The sequence below is a fragment of the Glycine max genome, chromosome 17 (genome assembly GCF_000004515.6).
Source record: "Glycine max cultivar Williams 82 chromosome 17, Glycine_max_v4.0, whole genome shotgun sequence".
NCBI lineage: Eukaryota > Viridiplantae > Streptophyta > Magnoliopsida > Fabales > Fabaceae > Glycine > Glycine max.
In genome coordinates this window covers 13,420,170-13,429,833 of record NC_038253.2, presented here as the reverse complement: position 1 = coordinate 13,429,833, position 9,664 = coordinate 13,420,170, and the positions used below count along the sequence as shown (strand labels likewise).

Below are 9,664 nucleotides of genomic sequence, written 5' to 3'. Positions count from 1 at the left end.
CCCACTTATCTTTGTACATATTAGATTAAGGTTTCATTATTTTTGGGCCTTGTATTTAGGGCTCCATAATGTAGGATTTTTCAGCCCTTGTATTTTAGGGCACCTAGACTAGTTTTTGTATTAGGGGTAGTTTTGTAATTTCACATGCACTAAGTGAATATTTGATGTGTGTAGTTGGAAATAAATTTAATTGAATTGGTTGAAGCTCAATCCAATTAAATTTTAGAGGGGGAGGTGAGCATTTTTTTACTACACCCCATTGTCACATTATATAGTCACACTTTGTGCATGTCCTTCATGCTTTACATGCCTCATGACACCTAAGCACACTTAGTGGAGAATCTTGGAATTGATCTTGGATTAGTGGGCTGAACCATAACTAAAATTCACTAATCATAATTTGTGAAATTTTGACTCCAAAGTTTGGCTCCACAAATTCAATTTCAAATTCAAGTGAAATTTGAATTGAAATTCAAATTTTCCTCCAATTTTGTGTGACACTTAGGCTATAAATAGAGGTCATGTGTGTGCATTTTTTGGAACTTTGATCATTTGAATATTAACTTCAGATTTTAGAGCTCTTTTAGAGCACAAAATTTCGTGCTCTTCTCTCCCTCTCCCTTCATTCATCTTCTTCTTCCTCCAAGCTCTTATCCATGGCCTCCTATGGTGGTGAGTTTTTTCTAGACTCATCTTCTCCTTGAAGTGGCATCTCCTCTCTCTCTTCCTTCTCCATTCCGCTGTCATTTATCTTCCAAGATGCAAAGGAATCCATTGATGAAGAAGATCATAGGCCTACAAGCTCCAATGGAGCTTACATCAAAATTACAATACAGGTGTGGACTATATAATTATAATATTATACAATATTGTTATTTCTTAAATTTAAAAGCAAGTGAATAAGCTAAAAAGTAATATAAGATAAAAAAAGTGAATCACCAGTACGTACAAATTAAATTTGATAATGATGCAAAAGAAAAACATATATTATATACCAAAAAGGAAATAACAAAGTTATGGCGTTGAAGACATAATATGTTGCACAAAAGCTTGAGAACCAAATAAGTGTACAATTTACAAAAATTTACAAATGTTACTTCGACATTACAGTAAATTTATAAACATGGTCAAACCAAAACATAGTTGACATTGGGATCAAGAAATTCGAAGACTATTTCCATGGCAGGTGTGAAGTTGTGGGCTTTGGAAAAATTTCTCCATCCACATCCAATTTTTGCCATCTTTCGCCAGTCATTGTAAATAATGCGGCATTCGGCACAATCTTCTATAATCAAATGAGTAAACCTTTTCTCTTTCATATAGTAATACATACTACTTGGAACATCCTAACATAACCAATAACTTAATTTGAGATAACAGATAATAAAAAAGTTGACAAATGAAGGTGTTTCACTAATCATGCTTAGAACAATTGGACTTTCACTAATCATTTTTATAAGTTAATATACAAATATATAGTAATGCTTAGAACAACACCAAACAGTAAATTTATTCTCTTTTCTCTCTAAACTTCTATTGTAGCAATTACAGATGAAGTTGATTCCATTTTAAAGAATGATGGATTAGTATAACGCTTCAGACATGCCCCATCCCCAACTACATCAAACCTTTAAAGAAGCCAAAAGCCAAAAAGAACAAATTTGAAAAATCTATAACATAATAATTATTTTCTAATCATATGTCTCATGAATCAGCTCATACTTATCCAACAAGTACAGTCTAGGAGGACCATGACATTCTTCATATGAATCCATTGTAAATCGAGGTAAGTCTGCACAAGTCACAAGATTTTGTTCAAAACGTAGATTAGGATGCCAATCAATCGCTACAATGCAATATGCAAGTATGTTTAAATTAGCAAAAAGGGACAATTACACCTAATGGTTACAACTTAAATCACTATGACAATGACAAGTTACAAACACAATGGGACTCTGTAAAGAGAAATCTAACCTCCATTTGTATAGAATGAGGAATGATGAGTTTGAGAAAAGAAAGCCTTCTCCAGTGAAGGAACTTCAATCTCAAGCTGTTTAACATGAGCCATAAGACCATGGCATCTTGCAGTTGTAGCCATTACTTCTTCAAGTAAATCATGGAAGATCTTAACAAGAAACCTAACCAAAATGTAATAGTTAAATAAAGAGAACTAAATGAGACCTAGTGAAAAAAAAACTCTTAACGTGGAAAGTTAAAACATTGATACTGGGTTAAAAATTACATGTGCTAAAAAGGATAGGAAACAACTTCAAAGTTCATATATCGTAATACGACTTGGAACTCTGCCAAATAGAATTAACCTCAAAGAAATCAACTACACAACTCAGAATGCTTGTCATACCATGTGAAGCAGAAGCTAAAGTGAGGCCTTTATACAATTAAAACAACGAAATAGCTGACAATAAACACAGTGTCAAATTGAGGTTAGTTCATAATATGAAGAACTTAAAAAAGCAACAATATAAATGGGAAAACCATTTGTTACCACAAAAACAACCTATCTTTATCTCTACTCTAGCCTTAATACTTTTTCAACAACAAACATTGCTTGAAGAGAAAACCACTTGTTACCAAGAAAGGAAGGAGAGACAAATATGAGAAATTTAATGGCCATCAGCTAAGCCAAAACAGAAAATATTAAGCAAGGCTAGAGTAGGTATTAAAAGGAAGCTAGAAATTTTTATCAAATTGCATCATCAATTAAATCCAACCTCACCATCAGCATATGACTGTAATAAAAAAGTTCAATATAAACTGAAAAGCACTTTGACCTTCCCATCCATTGCAGAGAGTGCCGAACTTACAAACTCATCATTGGAAAAGTTAGCAAACCCAAATCTCCTTGATCTTCTAGAGTCTATGTCAATTATAACTTTTGCTATGAAACAAACCCACAAGTATAAGTATGACAGAACCAAAAATAGGACCACACAGTCATTTTTTAATGCAGGCATGAAATCTCACCAGCCACATGTTTATGTTTATTCCAGTTTTGTCAATATGAAACCAAGAAATTTTCGATTGAATGCACCAACAAAAGAACAATTATAGTTATTTAGCAATGACATACAAATGCTATGCTTGCTGTGATTATAATGCCATGGCAAAATTATAATGACATCAAAGGAAACTGAAGAACATATGGTAAAGTGAGGATGACGGGTGGCTAAAATTGGACACCATGTGACAACAATGAAAGTGAGCCGAATTTACCATCAACCACATCTCCAAAGCCAGAAAATGCATCCTTAAGAGATTAATCATCAACTCCATATGAAAGGCCTGAAATAGCAAAGTTAAAAACAATAAAACTATAAGAAAATTGGCGATCAGGTGTGTGGTTTGTATCCACAACTATTTTTCCAACAACAATGAATACCTCCAATGAAAAGCTTGCTTGAAGACATGCAACGAATGTAATTATACATGGATAAAACAGGTGCTTTTGTGCTACGAGCAACACTCTGCCTCAAGACATTTCCAACCTTATTACAAAAGGTGCTTTTGCACATAATATTGTAAAAATTGAAACCAGTTATTGTAAGGATTAATAGAATAAAAATGCATCATCGTGATAGCCATAACCAAATGACAAATTCTAAAAGGTGATGAGCTTCACTTCTCAAAAAAACTAAAATAACTTTCAGGCATTATAGTCGCCATTTGGCAGACATAAAATAAATTAAGTAAGGAAATCATAAAGCAACCTCGACATTAATAAATAGGAAATATACTTCAAAAAATGATATTTTACCTCGTTGATAGCAAGCACTTGGTTGTTTCTCTTCTTCACCTTTTTCAATTTCCTCAAAAAATACCTAATTGAAAGCAAAACAAAATCAAAATTATACAAACAATCCCTAAATCATAGAATTCAAAAATAAAGGCAATTAAATCCAATTGCTAGAAACTAAGAAAATAATACACGGCGCAAAACATTACATCAATCATGTCAGAAAAATAAAACTGTTAAAAAGAAACAAAACATTACCAGAACTTGGACTTGGCGAAAACCTCATTGGTGGACCAAAGCTTCATTTGATAGATCTTGGGGTGCTGATCTGGTTGCGTGGGAAGAGCTCTCCCAACCACTTGGTATTGGTGAAACTACAAACACACATAACAAAACACCACCTCATAAAAATTATTAAGAGAGAAAAATGAAATCGAACACCAAAGGCAAAAGAAATATGAGAATAAACACTTACTCACAGATTTAGATTTTTTAAGAAAAAGAAGAAGGAGAAAATGATGAAAGGGAGAGACAAAAATGGAGAAAATGAGTTGGATTTGTTGTCTGTGGAGAGAAGAAAAAAAGAAAGAAAGAAAGAAAGAAAGAAAGAGAGAAACGTATAAGAGAAACTGAAATTGAAAATTTTGAAATTTGAATTTGAATTTCAAAATGAACATAAAAGAGTAGAAGTAATAATTGCGAGAACACAAAAAAGAGAAGCAGAGGAAAGGAGGTCCGGCTTGGGAAGCAGAATTAATATAAAATTATGAAAAAATTGAGAGTGTGACAGGTGTCCCAGCTGGTTGTTCTTTTATTACTAACAGTAGATTGAAGAAAACAGGTATGCACCAAGAATTAATGTCCAGCCAAAAATTCTAAAAATCTCAAAGAACTACAAAACTAATCAATACAAACAACATGGATTTGGACCCTTCACTCTATCCTCAAAGCACATCCTCTACTTTCCTGCATCTTTCGTTGAATTTAATTGTGTGCAAAAGAAATAACATGTGCTCGAGAGAATTTGATATACACAACTACCATAACTTTATAAATAAAATTGAAGAAAACAGGTATGCACCAAGAATTAATGTCTAGCCAAAAAACATGCAGCAGACATATCAAGAATCAACTACTATCTTTCCAAAAGCTTAATTGTAGTTGTTTCGTCCAATACATCCTTTGTTGTCACTAAGAAAAGCACGAAACTCTTTAATAATTGATTGTTCATCTCAATTGCTATTCTTCGATGCAGAGTCATCTTCTAAGAGCATTCGATTCATCCAAAATATCTAGATAGGAAACCCAAATTAATTTGCATGCAAAAAATATTTATAAACTCACATGGATCTTCATTGACAATCTTATTAACTTTTAAGTAATCAAACATGCTCAAGAGAATTTCATATGCACAAACTACCAGAACTTTATAAGTAAATTGAAGAAAACAGGTATGCACCAAGAATTAATGTCCAACCAAAAAACATACAACAGACATATCAAGAATCAACTACTACCTTTTTAAAAGCTTCATGGCAATCATTTCATCCAATACATCCTTGTTGTCAATGAGAAAAGAATGAAACTCTTTATTAATTGATTGATACTCGAAATTATTATTCTTTGATGAAGAGTCATCTTTTATGAGTAGTCAAATTATCTAAAAGACCAAGATAGGAAACCCAAATTAATTTGCATGCCAAAAATATCTATAAACTCACATGAATATACATTGACAATCTTTATTAACTTTTAAGTAATCAAATGTGCTTGAGCGAATTTCATATACACAAACGACCAGGAAGAACTTTATAAATAAAATTGAAGAAAAGATGTATGCAACAACAATTAATGTCTAACCAAAAACATGGAGCAATCATATCAAGAATCAACTACTACCTTTCGAAAAGCTTCATTGTAGTCGTTTCGTCCAATACATTCTTGTTGTCACTGAGGAAAACACCAAAAACTAAAGATTAAGAATACAACTGAAGCAGTGATTTATTTGCCCAAAGCCGTAGAAAAGTATTAGAAATTACTCCCAAGCTCTACCCTTTTTTTTAAAAAAAAAAAAACTAACTCATAAATGAGTATCAACATTATTGATTTGATTTACTACCGTGTGTTTGGTTGGATTAAAGTTGTGAACACAAGTTTTAGATGCAAGAGAAGAATGAAACAGAGAAGAGTACACGCAAAAACATTTTCTTCTTGTAAAACAAAATTATAATATTAACTCTTCAAGAAATTCACTAATTGAAAAACACTGTAGCCGTGTAATTCTTATTTTAAGACCAACAACATGAAGAGTATCTGTTCACCAGCACTAATGAACTTCAAAGTGACCTCTTCAAATGATAAAAATTATTAATACAACTAAAGTAGTAATTTAATTGCCCAAAGCCATATAAGAGTATACAAAATTAGAAGAGTATCAGAAATTGCTCTTAAGCTTTACTCATTATTAAACAAAAAAACTAACTCATAAATGAGTATCAACATTATTGAATTATTACCATGTGTGTGGTTGGACTAACTTTGTGAACACAAGTTTTAGATGCAAAAGAAGAATGAAATAGAGAAGAATATAAGCAAAAAAAATTCTTCTGAAAAAACAAAATTACAATATAAACTCTTCAAAAAATTCACTCATTGAAAAACATTGCAATCATATAATTCTTATTTAAAGACCAACAACACAAAGAGTACCTGTTTACCAGCACTAATGAACTTCAAAGTAACCTCTTCAAATGAAAATATAATTGATCTGCAAATCATATTCCTGTTAGATTTGTTTTTTCTTTTGAATTATCAAAACAAACTCCTTTAACAGCATGATACACACGTTGATTCAATAAAAAAACAATCACAGTTATCACCAAATTATCAGAATTAAGCATTGCATATAAAGATAATGTTGTGAAAAAATTCTACACCTCCAAAGTTCAATTCATAAACAAAACTCATCTAAAATATTCACTAGACTATCTTCAGGGAGTGATGTTTCTTAAATGAAAAAGTATGAAGAGCAAAACAATATTCATTGGACTATTTGAAGATAATATTCACAAGACTATTTCATATTTATACTTGGAAAATAATATTCACAACACTATTTCATTTACAACTGCAAACACACAGTAAAACGGATCATATAAAAGGCATATTGAATTTCATCATCTTCTCGCTTAAAACATGGTAATCTCCTTACTTCAACAATATCATATCGAAGGGTTCAGTCCTGGAGGCCTAGGTCTGCAATTTTTTCCCTTAATCAGCAAACATGCAATGATGAATTGTAAATGAAAGTCAATCATCTGAAAGGTTGAGAAAAAATTTTATTTAATTGAGCTAACCATGTGCAATTTTCTTTTCAAAGTTCATGTTTTATAGTAAACTTAGGCATTATATCAGCTAAAATATTTCAAAGTTCATTTGGGCATTATATCAAACACATGACTTGCAACTCATAAATTAGTCCAAAAAAAAAAAAAATATAATATCATTCAAACAAAATGCAGAAAGACTTGTATAGCATTATCTAGATAAAATAAAGCACTGGATAATGCTACACAAATACACAAATGACAATTAATATGAACAGAACCACTACATTACAAAAAGGATAGAAAGTAACAGGCTTTAAAATAGACAATGAGTTGTTAAACCGTCTTTAAAAATTCATTAGTGTAAATATAAAATAGACCATGACTCCATAGATAGATAAAAAATATGTTTTATTTGTGTAACAGGCTTGAAATTCATAGATTAAAAATATTTCATATTCACAATTTTAAAGTAGCTAAATTTTATAAAGAAACTTTGAAATAAGCAAAATACCTATTTCCCTACCATCCTCCCAATAATGCTTCAGCAAGCAACTTTCCTACCTTGTTTGATCTGAAAAGTTAGATAAGCTTGATTAATTGCATGAATAGATTCAAATACAATGATTTAAAACATTAATGACAAATAAAAAAAGTAAACCAAATGGATTTATAGACTTAAATAAAAAGAATATTTATAATATTATCCTAACCATCCAAATCAAAGCTATGAATCAAATAAAATTTTAATTCTTTTTTACACACTTTTATGGCAAAAACCTCTTCTACCAAGATAAAGTTAAAAACATGACTTCTTACATTTGTCAAGAATATACCTTAATTACAACACTTATATCCTATGCATCTTTATACTGGTCATAGCGCGGCATAGGCGTCCTGCATTCCGACAGTAGAATTATTACAATATTAGTAAATTGTTAAATGCTTTTCTAGCCCCAAAAAAAACCAAATAAATATCGTGCAAAAAATAAATAAATAAAGAAAGGTAAAGAATAAGAAAATTAAGTTCATAAACACAAGCCTCCTGAACATCTCTGACTGCAGCTTGATCAACAATGTTCCTCATTAGAAACCTCATCATAGCCTTGTCCTGTTATAATTATTATTTTTTTGTACAAATCTCACATTTGAGTGTTTTAGAAAGTGAAATAAGAACGAACCTTAGGACAACATTTGCCACATTTGGAGCATTGAATGAAAAGTTCTTCACACATTTGGATCCCATTTTTCTGAGAAAATAATCGCTTTGTTATCAAAAGTTTTTTTTTTGGAAGTTGGCAAAGAGTTTTATAAACATTATTGAAGGAGAGAACTAAGGTGAGAGTGAATAACCTGATAGCAGGAGAGAAGCTTCGAGATAATCGCTGTTGTTGTTACTGTGAAAGTCGCCAAAGCTAGATTTGCGGCGGGAGGAATCACAGGAAATGAGGAAGGATATGTGGCAGCAGGAGTGGGGCGGTGAGAGGTGGAGCAGCGAGAAGTCTATAGTGATGGAGCTCATAATGGAGTGAGCGGTACAACTCGAATATAATTTTGAACGGAGCGGACGACGGTATAGCTCAATTTTGTCTAGGAAAAAGATAAAGAAGAAGAAAGAGAAAATTATAAAAGCCAAAAATTTGAAATTCAAATTTGAAATTTGAAAAGCACATCACAAGAGTGAGAGGAAGAGGCTCGAAAGAAAGAGGAAATGGACAAATTGTGAAATGGAGAAAGCTATGGGTTTTGAATTAGGAATTTTATAATAACGAAATTCATGGAACTGACACGTTAGCATAGGTGAAGCGGGAGTAAGAAAACAAAAGTAGAGTTGAAGCGGGGTTGCCAGAGGAGATCATTGTTTTATTGCCAAAAATTTACAAATGTGACACGTTAGCCAATTGGTTGTTGTTTTATTAATAACTTAAAGCTAGCCCGTGCCGAAGCATGGGTTAATAGTAATATTTGATATTTGATAATATATGTTGGTAGTTTAATTATATTAAAGAAATTGCAAATAACATTAACCAAGTAAACATTTGAACAAAATATGATATCCCATATACATATTGTGATGACATATTATTATATATGGTATGTCATATATGGTTAGCACAAAAATAAGTTTGAATTATAAACAATATAGGTAATGATTTGTATATTTGATAAAGGGGATAGATGTACATTGGTACTTCTTCAAAAAGTGAGTATGTTGGAACATGTAAAAACGTTGACAAAGTTAAACATGTAGTACATTATTATTTGTTGAAATGGGAATTAATATGTAAAAGAAGTCAATCAAAATTTAGATGGCTGCTAAATGTAGGATGTCTTTTTTATATTATTTGAGTTTGTACTAAAAAGAACTCAATGAAAATTTAGATGGCTACCATACGCATGGCTTGCTCCGTTTTGCTCTGCTTTTTTATATATATAATGAAATTGCAATTTGATTAAAAAGTAAAATATGTCAAATTATAAAAATGGTAAGAAAAAGTATAAAAAATCACAACTATTTTTTGGTGAACAAAAGGAGTACAATATTCTCCATCACTAAAAAAAACATCTCCATTTCTATTGTCTT

The 9,664-nt window shown here is 31.4% G+C and overlaps 2 long non-coding RNA genes and 1 pseudogene across 2 annotated transcripts; all 3 read right to left on the bottom strand.

Moving 5' to 3' along the window:
* Positions 1 to 1,980: 1,980 nt before the first annotated feature.
* On the bottom strand, positions 1,981 to 3,533 carry LOC100790875 (glycine-rich RNA-binding protein 2, mitochondrial-like; annotated as a pseudogene).
* A 245-nt stretch (positions 3,534 to 3,778) lies between these two features.
* On the bottom strand, positions 3,779 to 5,704 carry LOC121173846 (uncharacterized). The gene is made up of 3 exons (XR_005889364.1): positions 5,654 to 5,704; positions 4,013 to 4,128; positions 3,779 to 3,839 (listed from the first exon to the last, which is right to left on the bottom strand). It is a non-coding gene; the product is annotated as an uncharacterized lncRNA (long non-coding RNA).
* A 1,902-nt stretch (positions 5,705 to 7,606) lies between these two features.
* LOC112999990 (uncharacterized) lies at positions 7,607 to 8,331 on the bottom strand. Its single transcript, XR_003265263.2, has 3 exons — positions 8,262 to 8,331; positions 7,917 to 7,977; positions 7,607 to 7,654 (listed from the first exon to the last, which is right to left on the bottom strand). It is a non-coding gene; the product is annotated as an uncharacterized lncRNA (long non-coding RNA).
* Between the last annotated feature and the right edge of the window lie 1,333 nt (positions 8,332 to 9,664).